Here is a 20,152-nt window from a genome sequence, read left to right as displayed (position 1 = left end):
CAGTTCTAAATAAACTACACACACACTTATTTAAAAATGACACATAATTTTGCCCATGCGAGCACTGTTGATCAAGAGGCAGCGCAACCAGCGATCTCAGAATCCATGCTGCTGTACCCAGGTAGTTACACAGTGTAAATCAAATATCAAATATAGACACCTCCACGTTCGACACAGTTCTGCGCATGGCGCTAATAACTGCTAGTATTAGCTGGCAAGGAAAAAGATCTTTAACAAATAATTAGATTATAACGGTTTTTAACCCCTCAGTCAAGGAACTGAACACAGCATGGCTGCGAGCATAATTATGAACACGCATACCAATAAAGGGGCAACAACCAAGAACTCCAGTATAAACAGCAAAACACCAATCATTGCGTTATTACTGAACACAAACCAAAATCTCAACAAGGAGGTAAGAAGATTCGCCTGCCAATTGCAATTCAGTTTAAAAACAACCCCCAACGGCTCACTGGTAGCAAGGGATGGCCATGCGGGACGGAAAATCAAGAAGATTTAAATGGATGCATATGGTTGGCAAATGAACTTTGATGACATTATCAGGCAGTACCTAAACTACCAAGAATTTGCCATAAATCCTTTTCTCTGAGAATTAACAAGTTAACCAGCGAGCATCAGAGCCACTCACAGCAATAATTGAGGTAACTTAAACCAAAGTCCACAAACTTATCATAAATCAGAAGGTAAAAACACAGTATGTCGTAATTATAGAAAACTACAAACCTGCGCTGGTATAATAAGCAGTTGGTACAAACACGTGCATGCCCCTTGAACCTGCACTCAGCGTACTCTCGACCAGGGCTTAAGCAAGCAGGAAGACTGAGCCAGTATTTTTACAACGCTAATAGCCGTGAAGGTGGGTAAGGCGCATGAGCAGACACTTACGTGCTGGGAAAGACAGTAGGAATGAACACTCTGAGAAGCTCGCGCTGTATCTAAATTCACTCAACAGAAATAAGGTACCCCACCATAGTTCCAAGACGGCACACTTCCCTCTCAACTAATGTGCCACAACCATGGACTTCTGCAGTAGGAATACCTTCTGCCACCTCTTGTTCTCTGGAGCCGCAGGATGAAAACTTAGTCTTGGATATATGACCTAAGGTGGAATAATGAAGTCCAGTCGTCTGGCAGAGAAATAGCATGGTTCATATCACAGCACGCCATGCCTGAAGAACCCTTCCTGGTCCACTGCCTGCTGCTGTCTGACTCCCTCCTCACACTGCCACTTGCTTACGTCAAAACAGCATGCCCTCTACTAGAGGCAAAGATGGCATGCAAAAGACGCACCGTGACCTATCGACACAGTATGGGACAATCTCCTACTCACCCCAAACTCGAAACCACAGGCTAGGATTTACAAACCTTCAACTATTTCTGAAATCATCTGTCTTCATTCACATGGACCTTCAGTCTGTTTCATTTTCCTGTTTTTTGACCATGGGTGTGACTGGAGTGGAAACTTCAAACACTCTATACAGTCTCAGAAGATGGGGAGACAACTTACTAGGAAACCTACCACATGAATCCCTACTATGAACATTTCTGACACGGACTACATTCCAGACGACGTCTCTTGTTGTACCATGCCACTTCCCTGCCATGGGCGCACTCAGTGGTAGCCTTGGCCCTTCACCAGGAATCTTTGATAGACTCAGTAGGGAGGTTGTTTGGCAACAGATCTTGTATGCAGCACAGGTTGGTCAAGGGAGAATTAAGGGGATAAGATAACTTAAGCAAAGTAGGAGTAGTCTGATTGGTTCTGTGCCTAGCGTTATTAAAGGCGAAATTTAATGAGGGAAAAGTATGGTCCCAACTAGTTTGAGCCGCAGAGTGAAAGACAATAAGCGAAGATGTCAAAGTAAGATTAATCCATTCCGTGAATGATGGCTGGGATAATAGGGTGTAGTGCTGACATGTTTAACCCCAGAGCAGTTAAAAAGCTACGAAACTCCCTAGAAGTAAAATCAGGAGCATTATTACTAACTAGAACTCTGGACAGTACAAACCAAGAAAAAATTGAACTGAAATAACTAATACTTTGTGCGGGCATAACACCGCTACTTCATAACAACCAGCTAACCTGGTGAACCCATCAGTGATGGCAAAAATATATCTGTACCCACCGTGGGTATGAAGCAGAGGACTGATGTAGTCGAGAAGAGGCGTTCCATAGGGATCTTGGCTCCAGTAGATTGAAGTAGCCCCCTTTGCCTTTCAGGATTGGGATTGGCCATCTTACAGTCCTGACAATGAGCAACCATCCTCCTAACATCTCGATAGAATGTAGGAAACGTAAGGGATTCCCTAATTTTATGGATCGTTTTATAAAGACCTACATGGACTCCTGTTACTGAATTATGATAGTACTTAAATACCGCCAGGATCAACATGGCTGGAAGGCAGATCTTCGTCTTCGTTTCTCCTCAACTCGCAACCGGGGACCAACAGGCCGGACACTAACTACCCCCTGATATATCTCAGCTCGCTGGGGTCCTCCTCTTGATACCCTACCAAATTACCAAATAATGAGGGAATATTGGTAAGAGCAAAATTAACCTGTTGCTCCACTGCCTCGAGAATACCTGGCGAGCACTCATTTCCTTCTTGCTCCTGAGACATGCGACTCCCGGCATCGACTACAACGTTATCATACCCTTTTATACAGCACACGTTGAACCGAAAGGTGCAAATCCTGACTGCCATTACACAGTGTGTCCAGATTTATGAGGACGGGCCAGAACCCAACTGAGAGCCTGATTGTCAGTCTCTAGCGTAAACTCTAAATGTTCCAAATAGTATTCAGCCTCTCGAGGACGGATAGAACAGCAAGTGCCTCCAAATCCTAAGTGAAATATTTTCTCTCTGACGCTGATAAACACTGGGAAAAGTAGGTCAATGGCCATCGCTCACCTTCTTGCTCCTGAAGAAGAATAGGAGCCATCCTAGAGTTTGAGACGTCCATCTGAACGAAGAAGGGCAAGTTAAAATCAGGTGTGGCCAATCGGGACCATTACTTAAGGCAACCTTAAGAGAGTCAAAGGCAGCTTGCTGACTATTCATCCACACAAAGGGCTCTCCTTCCTTGGGCTGAAAATTCAGAGGAGCTGCTAATTCAGCGAACCTGGGTATGAATTTCCCGAAATAGTTGGTCATCCCGATGAATCGTGCCACCTCTTTCTTATTTTTGGGAGGACAGAAGCTATAAATGGCCCAGGTCCTCGACTGATCTCTGCTAACACTATCCAAATGTCCAGGAAAGGAAATCTCCCTTCTAGCTAGACCGACTGTGGTCAAATTTACAGTGAGGTAAACTCTCTTCAAATGTTCCAAAATCAAATGCAAGTGCTGAATATGATCATCTAAGTAGGGACTGTAAATAACAAGATTGTCTAAATAGTTATAGACAAATTTGAACTGAAGATCACCTAGCACAGAATCAAGCAAGCTTGATAGAACTGCTGCTCCAGTGGACAACCCGAATGAAACCGAATTAAATCATACAGGTTCCAGTCAGCGCAAAAGGCGGTGGCTGGCTTGGATTCCTCAGCTAAACAAATTTGATATTAGACCTAGTTAAGGTAAATGATCGAAAAAAAACAGACCCACGAAAACCACATGAAACACCCATGCAAACGGTGAAGGGTACAGACCCCAAGGTCATCTTGTGGTTAAGAACTTGATAATCAACGACTTCCCTAAACCCCCTCCATTATTCTTCGGAACCAGGAATATTGGTGAGAACTATGGCAAGTTAGAAGGTCTTATAAGGCCTTCTTTGAGCATCTTATTCATCAACTCCCACAATATATTTATTCTAGGAGGTGACAAGCAATAAGGCTATTGCCTAACCGGGACGTGATCAGACAGCAAAATCTTATACTCTATATGATTGGTAACACCAAGTTTGTCGATTAGAGCCTCAGGGAAGTCACGCAACGTCCTAAGGAGAGCTTGAGACTGTTCAGGTTCCAAATGCCGCACATCAAAATCCCATTCTTTAATCACACTATTATAGTTCCTACACAACGCAACTCGCCTAGGATGATGAGACAAAGGAAACTCCACCTCCAGATGGAAACCAAAGTACAACCGCTTAAGTGCATAATTCAACACAAGCCTCGTATTACTGACGAAATCACAATCTAATAAAGTATCAGTATTCAGACCCTTCGTGGCTAAAACCTTTATGTGCCAGGTAAAGCCACCAACACGACAAAAGACCTGTATACAACGCAATATAGGAGGAACTTCACCAATAACAGCTCTGCAAGAAAAACCCACCAAAGGCAAATCCGGAAACTTACAAATGTGGCGACACCTAACTTACCATTCCTGGCTCGTCAAGGAAACACTACTACCTGAATCGAGCAATGTACACAAGGACTCATTGTTAAGATAAGTACACAAAAAGGGAAGAGCAATAGTAGTTGCAGCTTCCAACGCCTCACAGTGAGTAGACACGACAGATGAAATCCCCGTCATCTGCTCCTCTGGCGTCACGTGTTCAGAGCACATTTAACGTAAGTGCGGAACTGTCAGGCAAAATAGACAGGCTGGCAGCAACGGTAGAAATTTCTTATAATAGTGCTTTTTTTTTTAGAAAAAGAGGCAGCCTCCGGATTGGAGTCTACATGCGTTAAAACAACTGCCCTGGTTCCTCCTCTCCTCTGATTCACTTGTTGAATTCCTTCCACAAGCGTGACAAGATCATCCAAATCGTGATAAGTTCTTGTGCACTCCGCAAACAAAATTACACCGATCTTTTTCATTAATGCCTTGCAGGATAGTTGCAACAATTTCCCATTCAGGTAGTAGCAAATTAAAGGCTACAGCAGAAGTATGCGCATCCTGGACGGACTTAGGCAAACTCTCGTTAATCTCCTGAACATGATAGAAACGTTCGTTAACAAGGTCACTTTTGACTGTGGCCAATAGATGATTTCGGGGTATGCGTGCACGCAATTCCTTTATGGACCCACTTTTGACAAGGATCTCCCAAGTTATCCCCGCCAAGGACCCTTGATACAACGGATCTAGCAACCGGAAAATGGTCTCCCATGATAGCTCGAAAACGCTAACTTGCTGCTCCAACTTTACAATAAACAACAAAAACTCAACTAGTTCTTCCTGGATATCGTCGCTGAGCCGCTCTATCCCACGCAACACCTGCAAAAAAGGAGTAGGTAACTTAGCGAAGGGCACTTGCGCGTCCTCCACCTCCCGATTTCCTGCTCCCGGAATAACTACCTCCCTCCCGACAACCTCAGGATCTGCCTCCCCACCAACCTGGCTGCCTCGCCACTCTAAGTTACTCAAACCAATTAGAAAGCTAATTATTTTGCTATGCTGTTACTTGAAAATTATTTCAACTGGGATTGGTAGCAAATGTGACTAGGTCCCGTACCCTCCACAGCCAGTGCAAAATTCGAGCTCGCATATGGTAAATCAGATGATGTAATGGAACACTATATTTTTAAAAGGTTCACGTTTTTCTCCAGTTTGGATAGCGAAGTGGCCAGTGCTGCATGGTGACGCTTACCTGACTAACGAGCTCCACTGTTACATGCACCAGAACACCCGTCGCCGCCCGCAGTCGCACTGATAAGTCGAAAACGTCCCCATCATCCGAAAGGTTTAGGATCTTACATTCATACGGAAGATGTTCCTTTATGAAGCAGACCACTCCAATTACGATCGAGGCTCCATTGAGAAGGCAGTCGATCTCCAACACCAAAGCCCACAAGAAGTATCAACATTGTCTAGCTACAACCAACAATTATGCAAAAGAAAACTTGTATGAATAATGTCTAGTAGCGTACAACTCTCTTATACCCAAAGACAATAATGCTCTGCTGTCAAAATGTAACAATAGTACTGAGTGGAGTTGCCTGGGAAGGGGAGGACTAGGCCAAAGTAAGGGCTGAACATCATTCATGACTAAAAGTATTTATTGAACAATGTATGCTTAAAAGATAAATCAAACCAGTTAAGGAAAATTTACTTGTAAGCTTTCAGCAAGTAATTAGAAATACGTGACGAACAACAAAAAGCCTCAAAAGTGATAAAATTTCAAAATGTGCACATCCCTGATCATGTGCTACAGTGTTTACTTTGGATGCAAGTAAGACTTTAATACACTGTCACACTGCCCCACATTGTATTGTTGAAAACATAGGAAACCTAAAATGTAGTATATAGTTATGAAAATCTCTGTGTTCAAAGACAATAAATGAGCTTTTCACTTAACTATCACATTTATGGAATTAAATACTTTCAGCAACCCACATTACAGAGACAAATAAATCTGTTGTATGTCCTTGAGAATTATAATCATTTATCACAAAGTTTCAGTTCCTATAACGACATACCATGTAATTATTAGGGCACATAATTTTTTTTTTTTTGTACAAGCTGTTGACACAAAAGAATGAAGCAAAAATTTAATACGGTATCTATACTTCGAAACGACAGCTACAAGAAGAAAAAATTGTGACAAACAATTTAGCAATTCATCTTATTGTATTTTCTGATAGGCTGTTTAATGATTACAATTGCTTGGTATCACTGAATGTTCCACAACACTACTTAACAAAGAAATGAAAACTTACTAAAATAATGAACTTAAAATTTACATTGTTCCCCAAAAAGACACACATATACATTTACAAAAATACATACTTAAAAAAAAACCAAGACAATTACAGTGTAGCGTCGAGGAACTTTTTGGGCCACAGGAGTACTGTTGATCAAGAGGCAGCGCAACCAGCGACCTCAGAAACCAACCAGATGTACCCTGGTACTTACCCAGCGTAAATCAGATGGGGACACCTCCCGCCTCGAGACAATTCTTCACTTGGCGCTAGTAACAGGTAGTATAATCTGGCAAGAAAAAGTTCAACAAATAATCAGATCATAAATGATCTTTATTTAACCCCTTAATCATGAAACTGAACACGATGTGGCTAACCGAAATCTCAACAAGGAGTAAGAAGAATGGCCTGCCAACTGCAGTTCTGCAATTCAGGGGCGACCACGCGGGACGCAAGATCAACAAAATTTGAATGGATGCATATGTTTGGCAAACGACAGTACCTTAAAATGGATGCATATGTTTGGCAAACAACCGTACCTTAAATATCAAAAATTTGCCACGAATCCTTTCCTCTGACAATCCTAACAAGGTAATTTAAATCAAAGACCACAAAGGCAACAACACAGTACGTCTTAACGACAGAAAATCACAAATTTACGCTGGTAAGACAAGAATTTGGCAGAAACATGTGCAAGCCTCTTCACTTCTACTCAACGCACCCACAAACATGACTTGAGCAAGCAGGAAGGTTGAACCAGCATTTTTATAGTTGTAATAGCAGTGAAGGTGGGTAAGGCACATATGCAGACAGCGACGCACTGTGAAAGGCAACAGGAAGGAACATTTTGAGAACCTCACGCTGTCCCTAACTTCAGTCAACATACTTAAGGTACCATACCATAATTCTAAGACAGCACACTTCCCACTTAACCAAGTGGCCACAACCACGGGCTCCCGCAAGAGAAATAGTCTCCGCCACCTCTTGTCCTTCGGAGCCCCCAGGATGAAAACTGTTTTCCCGGATAAGTGGTATATTGAAGTTCATTCGTCTGACAGAGAACTGGCATGGCTCAAATCACAACAGGCCATGCCTGAAGAGCACGTCCTGCTCAGCTGCCTGCCACCGAACAAATCACTCCTCACACTCGCTACATTTGCAAAATAGTTCAAATGGCTCTAAGCACTATGGGACTTAATATCTGAGGTCATCAGTCCGCTAAACTTAGAACTATTTAAACCTAACTAACCTAAGGAAATCACAAACTTTCATACCCAAGGCAGGATTCGAACCTCCGACCGTAGCAGCAGTGCGGTCACTTCATTTGCATGTGACCGATCTTCCAAAAGACGAAAACCGAACTTCAGAAACCATTTTTCGCTGTCATTTTACATGTTAAGGTCTGTTGGGGATTTGCCAGCCCAGTTAAATATGGCCTCTGAAAACAGATGATCCAGTTTCTGATTCAGTCAACACAATACTTATTTCTCTTCACTTAAATATTACAGGTAGACAGCTTCATGCTCAGTTTAACATTTGTGCTTCTCTTCACTGCACAGTAAATCCATATTAACCGAATATTCTGAAAACAAGACGTAAGTGAACAACCCAAGCACGTTTTAAAACCGGTTGCGTTTACATGGGAGCAAAAATCGACTGCAAAATTGGAAAACCGGCAACTAGAATTGGATTTCCAGAATCTGTTTTGAAGTGTTTACATGACAGTATTGGGTTCAAAAATGGTTCAAATGGCTATGAGCACTATGGTAATTAACAGCTGTTGTCATCAGTCCCCTAGAACGTAGAACTACTTAAACCTAACTAACCTAAGGACATCACACACATCCATGCCCGAGGCAGGATTCGAACCTGCGACCGTAGCAGTCGCGCGGCTCCGGACTGCGCGCCTAGAACCGCGAGACCACCGCGACAGTATTTGAGGCTATGCCAGTTCTGTTCCAAAGTACCGTTATCCAAGATGGCGGCCGTCACATCATTCAAGATGGCGGATTTTGGCGGGAAGTTTGAATTTTGGTGAGAAAGTGACACGCCCCCCTCCCCCCAGAAAAATGGCGCGAATTTCAAATTTCAACAAGATAATGCATCACACCAAGAAAAATTGCGGGAAAAAGGGACATGTCTTTATTATTTAACCAGTTTCAAGCATGTGTCTTCTCCATGAGCTCTAGAGCTCAACTGGTTTACCTGATATCGTCAGCACCAGAGAGCGCCACCGTGACGTCATCCAAGATTGTTGATTTTGGTGGGAAGTTTGAATTTTGGCGGGAAAAAGGTAAATTTGGATACCTCCACTAACACAACCCCCTCCCCAATAAAAATCGCGCAACGTTCAAATTCCAACATGATAATGCGGCACACCTAGGAAAATGGCGGAAAAATTGTACTTGTCTTTATTATTTAACCAATTTCAAGCAAATGTGTTCGCCACAGACTCTGGACTGCAATTGCCTTAGTCCATATCCATGCCATCAGAGGTCGCCACCATGACACTGTGCAAGAGAAAAAGCTGGCGACCTTGAGTCATCTCCTGACGTCACAGGCCCGTGAGCAGCCAAGTGCTCCCTCCATACACGCTGTAGACATAGTATTTCATAAATATTCTAACACTCACATCCCACATCTAAGTATGAATTACCCAAGTACTCAATTCCACTTCAATTTTAATGTACCACTTCCATGTTCAATGAGCAAATGACAAGTTTCACATTTTTCCACTAGGGATGCTGTGGTCCTTCATGACGTACCAGCCCCCACTCCTATAATGCTGCTCTCCTATTCACTACTGCACTAGTCTCTTCACTCTACGTCATAGAACCTATATAAACCAGACCACAACCTAACTCGCCCCTACTCTGCTCCTATACTTGGTCCAGTGCGTTTATCGTTATTACCAAACTTTCAATATGAAGCGATCAGGATCCGCCAGTAGCACTGACAGTGTCAGTGGAAGCAGCAAAGGATCCTACTTAGAGGAAGTTACATTACTTGGTAAGTACATTTTCAGTGGTCTGATATCTGTACTCTTTAACTCTGTGTATGAGTGCTACATCCGTTTTTGATCGCTCTCTATAAAGATTGTTGCATATTTTAACAGATTGTGTGTGTTCTGTGTTATGTCCGTATTCTAGTGCTCTCTATAAAGATTGAGCTTATTAGTGATGTGTGTGTTTCTGTGTTCTGTGTTGCGTTGGACCACATTCTGTACAAAATGCTGTGTCATTTAACACATTCTTTGTTTGTGCGTCTCTATCTTATATATCTGTATAGTAGCCCATTCTACCCAGATTGATGTGTCATTTAACAGATTTTGTCTTACATGTTATATTTGTTTTGTAGTGCTCTCTATAAATGTTTCATTTGTTTCCTTTTTTGCCTATATGTTCCGGTCTGCTGATTTCTGTATCATTTAAGTCACTGCACATTTTCCTTTCCATACTCGATATTATACTCAGTCTTTTCCATCTTTCTAGATTTCATCCCTCAAATGCTTGCTGCTCTAGACCAGCAGCTCGAGATGGAGAGGGCACAAGCGCAGCTCGAATGTAAGTACATTTCTAATAAAACCGTAGTTCTTAGATCAAAATAATTTAAGCTAATGTATATATATATATATATATATATATATATATATATATATATATCCATTGGTATACATTTAGTCTTCATGTTCTAGTCTTTTCTTTGTAGATGTCCCTAATTCTGTGCACAGGGAGGGGTGCATCAGCCAAAGCGTACAAGGCGATGGCTGTCAAACGATGTCCGCTCCAGGGGGCACCCAGTTTTTAGAGGAGGAGGAAGAGGAGTTCGACTTACCTGACTGGTTTGGGGGCCTCGTTGAACGTGGCAATGAGTTGCTCAAACCATGGAGCCAGAGCAGAGAAGGTGAATAGTTTTGAAGATTAACATTACTGCAAATACTTACCATTATTTACTCTTATTATTATTTATCGCTCTATTAAATCTAACTCATTAAAGTAATTTTTTTTCTTATTTATGTTACTGGTATATCACACGGTGTAGTCTGTGTACCTTGAGCTGCAGTTGCAAGGGCGGGAATCCAGGGCGCACAGCCTCAAAGACACGCGGTGCCTTGTATAGCCCCGATCAGGGCTGTGCAAGATGCGGTTGAAGGCATGAAAGCTCCGCCCCCAGCACCGGCACAGCCCCTCTGGTGTCCGTGGGCAACTCAACAGGTTTGCTGCGACCGAGAAGAAGAAGAAGAACAACAATGTTCCCCCACGCCACAGGCAGATAGCGGCAGCAGCAATGCACCCCCATAAGCCATCGCCGCAGCCCGGCCCTTCGAGTCGGCTGTCGCCACCTCCTCTTACCAAACCAGCTCGCCTCCATTGTCCTCCCAAGGACGCGTTCCTTTACGTATTCCCCCCCCCCCCCCCTGCAAATGATCACGACGCACCATTGCCAGCCCCTTCATCTACCGGGTGGACCCCTAGCTGTAATGGTAGTAATAGTAATTATCCTGTGGCTAGCGGTAGTTCTCTCTCCCGTCCTATCGATAATGATTTGGATCAGAATCTCATAATGACCCCCTTAGAATACTCACCAGTAGCTAGGGCTTTAGAGGGGTGAATCTCATTCACTAGAACTTAGAATCTGGGTGGAGGTATCGCGACCCTGTTGGATTTTTACAAGTGCGCCTCCCTGTCTTGGAGACCAAGCTCCTCAAAGTCCTACAAGATCCGGGAATTAGCGCCATTAAATGCACTGCAGTGTTATGCTGTGAATTGAGTCACTCATCTAAACATCAAGGTGAGGTGGAGACAAGGACTCTGCACTATATATGGGGTGATAATGGCGTTATTTCTTGGAGCACATCGTTTGCTGAGTGGTAGCGAGAATCCACCTTGAGCATTATTATGGCCTTATTTTTCGAGATGGGAGTACGTGGGTCTGCTAACGCGCTTAGCAGTGTACCACACCTCTACATCCATATACATCCATATCCAATAAATGGAGGGTACAGTTATATTAAACTCCCTAATGATATTGAGAAAAAACATGCGTGCATTAATGTTCAAAATCAGCGTGGTAATGTTTGTTTTGCATGGTCAGTTCTGGCTTGTCAGAGAAATTACAATTACAAACATCATCCCGAGCATCTGGGCAGTTACAAAGTCAAAGATACTAAGAGACAGTATAACTTTGATGAAGTTGAGTTCTCTGTAATGATCCAGGACATACATAAGTTTGAGGCTCAGAATTCCAGGATATCGGTCCACGTTTATGGCCTGGAGATAAAAAGGACAAGTCAGACGAACAGGACAAGCATACAGTAGTAGGTCCCCTCCATTGCTCAAAATTTGCAGGTGAGCGAGAACAGCATGTAAACATGCTGCTCTTCTCTGAAGGTGATAATTACCACTACATGTGGATCAAAGACATGTCCCGACTCCTCTCCACCCAACTATCAAAAAATTACCATAAAAGCATATTTTTCAAGGTGTTTGTATTATTTTTCATCTGAAACAGTTCTTAGTGACACATCTACTAGACTGTGCTTCCAAGGATGCGGTACGTGTGATTTTGCCCACTGAAGAAATGAACTCTATTAAATTTCAAAATGCTCACCACCAGCAGCGTTGTCCTTTTGTTGTGTACGCCGATTTTTAATGCTTGTTGCCTCCTATTACTCGTTGTGAAGGGAACACCATAGCCTCACACACAAATTTCACACAAAACATGAACCGTATGTGGCAGCGTTCCAAGTTCTATGTGGATATGATTCTAAACTTAACCGCTATCAGTCTTATGTAAGTAACGATCCAGCGGTTTGGCTTCTCACTGAGCTTGAAAAACTTTCATGGGAAGTTGACAGGCTCTACAGCACCAACATTCCCATGACCAAATCAAAGGAAGATGATGAAATGTATGAAAAGGCTGGTCTTAGATAGGCTGGTCTTAGATAGAAAACCGGAAACTCCTCGTAGAGACCACTGTCATCTTACGGTTAAGTTCCGTGGTGCAGCTCACAACGCATGCAACTTGAGGTATCAGTTACCTAGACACATACCCGTCTTTTTTCATAATTTGAGCTGGTATGACGCTCATTTTCTCGTTGAGCACTTGGCTAAGTTCGGTATAAAGAATGATCAGGTCAGTGTCCTCCCTCAAAGTATTGAGAAGTACATATCTTTTCAAAACAAAGGACGCCAAAAATTACACTCCGCTTCCTTGACTCTTTACGCTGTATGCAGACTTCACTCCAGAAACTGGTTGAGACTTTACCTCAGAATGATATGCATATCACTCGATCTGCATTTTGCGATGAGGAAAAGTTCCAACTTGCGACTAGGAAAGGAGTTTTCCCATACGAGTATGTTGATAGTATGGCAAAACTCAATGAAACCAGGCTTCCCGACGTATCTGCTTTTATCAGTTCTCTTACAGTCGATGCCATAACCACTTCAGATTATGAGCATGCTGTAAATGTCTGGCGGGAATTCAACATCCCCAATATGGGAGAATTTCCAAGGTTATATATGGACACGGATGTGCGTTTGCTTGCAGATGTTTTCGAAAAGTTCCAGAGTGTATGTATGACCATATACTCTCTGGACCCTGCCTTTTATTACATGTCACCTGGCCTGTCCTGAGACGCTATGCTCCAAAAATTGAACGTTGAACTTTTGACAGATCATGCAATGCTTCTATTTTTTGAGCGAGGGATGCCTGTGGGACTTTGTCAATGTGTTCACATGCACGCCAAGGCAATTAACCCGCGGATGGGTCTCGAGTTCAACGCATTCCTTTATTCTAGTTACATTTTGTACTTCAATGTTAACAACTTATATGGGCACGCCATGGTACAACCGCTGCCGGTTGGTGGGTTTAGGTGGCTGTCCGAAGACGAAATGAAGGGATTAGGTGGACAAATAATGGGTCTTGCAGCTGATTCTGATGTAGGGTATGTGCTTGAGGCAGACATCGGATATGCTAATAATTTGCATGGAGAGACAAGCAACTTGCCGTTATGTCCAGAGGAACAAATTCTGCCAGGGAGCACCATCCCTAAACTGCTGGCTACTGTTGGGGATAAGCCGAGGTATATCGTTCATTATCCTAACCTACAGCAGTGCCTAAGATTAGAGATGAAGCTTGTCAGAGTCACCCGGGCAATCTCCTTCAAGCAATCCCCATGGTTGAAGGAGTATATGGAACTAAATACAGAATAGAGGGCGGTCGCGAATAATGATTTTAAAAAAGACTTTTATAAATTAATGAATAAATCGATTTTCGGGAAAACCATGCAGAATGTGCAGATTGAATGCGATATTGTCATTAGAACCTCATGGGTAGGGCGTTATGACATGAGAAAATGTATAGCCAGGCCAAATTTTAAGCGGGGCACAATCTTCAATGAGAACTTTGTTGCTGTGGAGATGTCGAAGACAGCAATAGAATTTATGAAGCCCATCTATTTATGGATGTGCATACTGGATATCTCTAAATTCTACATGTACCAATTCCACTATTAGTTTGTAAAACCTCATTTCGTAGAACCAAAGTTACTTTATATGGATACAGACAGCTTTATCTACTGGATCAAGAACTGTGATCCATATGAAGTAATTAGGTGCAGTGGTAAAGAATTCAACACGTCTCCTTATGAGGCCAATAATCCTTACGGTATTGTTCGACAGAACAAGAATGTTATCGGTCTCGTGAAAGACGAGTCAAGTGGTTTACCAATTGTACAGTTTGTGGGATTGAGGTCCAAAATGTATGCATATTATACAGTGGATGAGGGTCACTCCGAGGTGGGAAAAGGGTGTTAGACGCATGGCATCTCGTGTTCTTATGGTGGAGGACTATTTGCAATGCCTATATAGTCACAGCATTGAAAGTGCTCGTCCACACATGGTTCAACAACATGTGCCGGCTGACGAGAATCCGCACGCAATTGTGCAATCACGTCATCAACACAGATTTTCTGTGAACGTTTGGGCAGGCATTGTTGGTGATGTCTTGATTGGGCCCCGTGTTCTTCCACCTACGCTCAATGAAGCACGTTATCATGATTTCATACGGGATACTCTACCTGTGCTGCTAGAACATGTGCCTTTACAATTACGACACAACATGTGTTTCATGCACGATGGAGCTCCTGCACATTTCAGTCGAAGAGTTCTTACGTTTCTCAACAACAGACTCGGTGACCGATGGATTGGTAGAGGCGGACCAATTCCATGGCCTCCACGCTCTCCTGACCTCAACCCTCTTGACTTTCATTTATGTGGGCATTTGAAAGTTCTCGTCTACGCAACCCCGGTACCAAATGTAGAGACTCTTCGTGCTTGTATTGTGGATGGCTGTGATACAAGATGCCATTCTCCAAGGCTGCATCAGCGCATCAGGGATTCCATGCGACGGAGGGTAGATGCATGTATCCTCGCTAACGGAGGACATTTTGAACATTTCCTGTAACAAAGTGTTTGAAGTCACGCTGGTAAGTTCTGTTGCTGTGTGTTTCCATTCCATGATTAATGTGATTTGAAGAGAAGTAATAAAATGAGCTCTAACATGGAAAGCAAGCGTTACCAGACGCATGTCCACATAACATTTTTCTTTCTTTGTGTGTGAGGAATGTTTCCTGAAAGTTGGGCCGTACCTTTTTGTAACACCCTGTATATACACTACCGGCCTTAAAATTGCTACACCAACAAGATGTCGTGCTACAGACGCGAAACTTCACCGAGAGGAAGAAGATGCTGTGATATGCAAATGATTAGCTTTTCAGAGCATTCACACAAGGTTGGCGCCGGTGGCGACACCTACAATGTGCTGACATGAGGAAAGCTTCCAGCCGATTTATCATACACAAACAGCAGTTGACGGGCGTTGCCTGGTGAAGCGTTGTTGTGATGCCTTGTGTAAGGAGGAGAAATGCGTACCATCACGTTTCTGACTTTGATAACGGTCGGATTGTAGCCTATCACGATTGCGGTTTATCGTATCGCGACGTTGCTGCTCGCGTTGGTCGAGATCCAATGACTGTTAGCAGAATATGGAATCTGTGGGTTCAGGAGGGTAATACAGAACCCGTGCTGGACCCCAAAGACCTCGTATCACTAGCAGCCGAGATGACTGGCATCTTATCCGCATGAGTGCAACGGATCGTGAAGCCACGTCTCGGTTCAAATGGGTCAAATGGCTCTGAGCACTATGCGACTTAACTTCTGAGGTCATCAGTCACCTAGAACTTAGAACTAATTAAACCTAACTAACCTAAGGACATCACACACATCCATGCCCGAGGCAGGATTCGAACCTGCGACCGTAGCGGTCACGCGGTTCCAGACTGAAGCGCCTTTAACCGCACGGCCACACCGGCCGGCTGCCACGTCTCGATCCCTGAGTCAACTGACGGTGACGTCTGTAAGACAACAACCATCTGCACGAACAGTTAGACGACGTTTCCAGCAGCATGGACTATCAGCTCGGAGACTATGGCTGCGGTTACCCTTGACGCTGCATCACAGACAGGAGCGCCTGGGATGGTATACTCAGCGACGAACCTGGGTGCACGAATGGCAAAACGTAATTTTTTCGGATGAATCCAGGTTCTGTTTACAGCATCATGACGGACGCATCCGTGTTTGGCGACATCGCAGTGAACGCACATTGGAAGTGTGTATTTGTCATCGCCATACTGGTGTATCACCCAGCGTGATGGTATGGGGTGCAGTTGGTTACATGTCTCGTTCGCCTCTTGTTCACATTGATGGCACTTTGAACAGTGGACGTTACATTTCAGATGTGTTACGACCCGTGGCTCTACCCTTCATTCGAGCCCTGCAAAACCCTACATTTCAGCAGGATAATGCACGACCGCATGTTGCAGGTCCTGTACCGACCTTTCTGGTTACAGAAACTGTTCGACCGCTGCCCTGGCCAGCACATTCTCCAGATCTCTCACCTACTGAAAATGTCTGGTCAATGGTGGCCGAGCAACTGGCTAGTCACAATACATGAGTCACTAGTGTTGATGAACTGTGGCATCGTGTTGAAGCTGCATGGGCAGCTGTACCTGTGCACACTATCCAAGATCTGTTTGACTCAACGCCCAGGCGATCAAGGCCGTTATTACAGCCAGATGTGGTTGTTCTGGGTACTGATTTCTCAGGATCTGTGCACCCAAATTGCGTGCAAATGTAATCACATTTTAGTTCTAGTATAATATATTTGTCCAATGAATACCATTTGTTATCTGCACTTCTTCTTGGTGTAGCAATTTTAATGGCCAATAGTATATATATATATATATATATATATATATATATATATATATATATATATATATATATATATGTGAGGAGAATGCTTATATTTCTCAATAATGTAAAATGTTAAACACGTATTTGCAAAGAGCATAAGGTTGATATTTTTCGTCAAAAACCAATCATTTATCTGTAAACTCATATATAAATGTGAAAACTGAATCATGTTACTTCAAACTGATATTTCGCAAACACTGTTTAAAAAAATTCTCAATTCAATAATAAATTCACTTACTTTATTGTAAAAATGTCGAATTTTGTTATTATTCCTCCCCTCTATAATCGTCATTCTTTTTATTAAAAAAATATTAGAAATAGGTTTTTGTGTGTCTACAAGACGTGGATACAGCCGTATTGCACTGCACAGGGCTATAAGGTTTGCTGCTTTAAAAACAAATCATTTTTGAATGACACGTGCTGGACTTCGTCCGACGGTCATGAACACGCAGCTTGCCTCAGCACTTTCTTTCAGCCCATGCGCTTGCAGCTGCGTGGCTGGCATCTGACGCATCACCACGCAGGTGAGGTGAAAGCTGGTCTATTATTGACTCAGGTAACGTTACTCAGCATGTCAAGGCTGAGGTATGTGTCTCAGACAGTTCCATTGGAATTCGCTTCATATACAATATCACCCAATAAAATTACATTCTACGCACATTGGGTGTCATAGAAAGAAAGAGAAAGAACAAATTTTATAAATGATTATTTATTTGTAATCCAACTTAAAAGCAATTTTACATTCTCATATGCAGATACAAGATCGCTTTTTTGGTAAATGTTCTTCAGTCGGTGGATAGATGGACATTTGTACGATTCCAGGTCTTGGACAGAAGCAAATTTAAATATTCCACGCAGCCAGGTAATCTTTGCATCATCTTTAACGTAGACAATCGTCTCCTTGTGATCAAATACTCGGAGTACTCTCACCAAATCTTTATAAGACATGCCAGGGTCATCCCACTGAATATCATGATAGAAGTGTTTTAACCACATTGCACTTCTACGTGTTTTAATTCACTTCACATCCTTGAATGGTTTCGGCGATGCAACTCTTGATGAAAATGTTTCTATCATTCCATCAATTTGTGCGAATGCTATTAATGCACAGTCTTCAATCATTAATTGCATGCATTTATCGTAGTAAAATCCATGAACGTCAGCTATGATGCTCACACCTTGGTGTAACATTGTGATCTGCCTTAGAGCTAGCAGAAGGCCTGTTAATTTATACAACTCGTTGCACTACACCAGTGAGCGGGCAGTAGTTAAAAGCACAATCATTCAGAACTAGAGCACATACTGCAGGGTTATCTGGACAGTTTGTTGAAGATTCAAATTCAGTCCGTACATCTACAGGCCCTGTTTTAATTATCTCATTCTGATTTGAACAGTCAATCACGAATATTGGTGCTAGCTGCTTGAAACTCTGTGGACTGAGTAGGCATCCTTCATTTTCAACACCTTCGTAGTAAGATGCTCGGAACCTTGCATGCATTTCAAATGCCAGACTGTATACATTGCTGTCCCACTGTAGATGTAGATTGTTGTATGGGTAGTATTCGGAATTCAGGTAGACTCTGGCGTTGGTTAACTTGCAGTGGTCAAATTCAGTTGAGTCCTTTGATACATTCCCATGCCTTTGAGTTTGAAATACGATTTTGATGAATCGAGGTGCTTCCAACTGCACTGATGTTTTAGTAGCCCAAGTATGTGTGATGCTGTAGGTAGGACTGGGTATTCAAAAAGCTCCCATGATAAGAAAGTTAGTGGTAGATAGCTGCCGGCATTCAGAACTTTTAAGAGCTTCAAGCGTTCCTTGTCAGCAACAGTGATGTGAGGCATTTTCCATACTATACTATTAATCTTGATTTGAACATTCTCTGCAGCTGTTTGAAAGAATGAATTCGTATCACTTGCACTCCACACCAAAATAAGCTCCTGCTTAGCTTTCATAATAATTCAATGCACGTCCTCAAAATAACCCATAAGCATTTTTAGTGGCACGCACGCGGTAAATCTGCTGTATCCCCCCCCTCGCCACCCGGCGCATCTATGAACCATCTCGCATTTTCCAAGCTGTTTGAATCACAGGCTGAGGCTGAAACGTATGTTTTAAGGGTTATTATGCCGACATTGTGTGTGTGTTCGCTTTCGATACCGTTAAGTTCATACCGTATCTTTTGAAACAGGAATGCTATAGCATTTCGTGTGAACTTCGAGAGCATTACCACAGTGCCGTCAGCTTTCTTAAATGTACAGTCCAGATACAGGAAGCTCTTGCAAGGAAGTGTTACGGCGTCCTGATGCAGGATAACAATCCTAATTTCATCGTTTTTGTTAAATGTGCTTGAGGCGTACGATTTGTGTGAGTGGTATTCATCACGTATAATTCGATCATCATACTCTACTGACTGAGTTACGTTGAGCGACGTCATTTTGCGGTTTGAAACCTGCTGAAATAAGGAATCCGCAATGAAGGCGTGTTATCGCCTTGCGCTTCCGTGATACACTGACGGGTTGTGAGCTCGGTGTGCTAGCTTTATACCTTACTCCCATCCCGCCTTAGATGCAAGCGTACAATGATCTCTTCTCCTCGAAAGTTAACAAGCTGATTATTCTGGACAACAGTACTCAGTTATAGGTAATCCAATGTCTGAACTGTCACCGGGGGATATATAGCGTTTGTAGGGGCTTGAACTATTTTATACCCAGTACCGACTGTAGGGAAGAATTCGTAAATTGAGTGAATCAAGTTATCTGTGAGGTATGAGTTTACGGCAATATTGCACTCAACGTGGATTGTGCTGACTGGAAGTATATCTACAGCTTGAACCGATGCGTAAAATTTACTGGTGTCCTTCACCAAAACACAATCCCTTGCAAAACCTAGCAGTGGACCTATTAAATCTCTCTGTCTAAAGTCGATCGTACCACTCTCTGTCCGTATTTCAGTTTTAAGGGTATTAATGTTTGCCTGTAGTTCAATACCTTTTCCTGACTGTTTTAAGACTTCATATAAGTCATCGGTATCGTAGGCACCATGTTTACTTATAGAATCTCCTTCCGACCTTCAATTTCCAGATGCAGTTTATTGATGCTCTTTGTGATATTTGGAATGCTGTTATACGACTCCAGACCAATCAGCGCAATACTCCAGGCCCCTGCATTTATATCAATCGGTGGAAAGTAACTTGCACGTAATACTGATCCTCACTCTTT

The sequence above is a fragment of the Schistocerca americana genome, chromosome X (genome assembly GCF_021461395.2).
Source record: "Schistocerca americana isolate TAMUIC-IGC-003095 chromosome X, iqSchAmer2.1, whole genome shotgun sequence".
NCBI classification, from domain to species: domain Eukaryota; kingdom Metazoa; phylum Arthropoda; class Insecta; order Orthoptera; family Acrididae; genus Schistocerca; species Schistocerca americana.
This window is presented reverse-complemented; position numbering follows the sequence as displayed.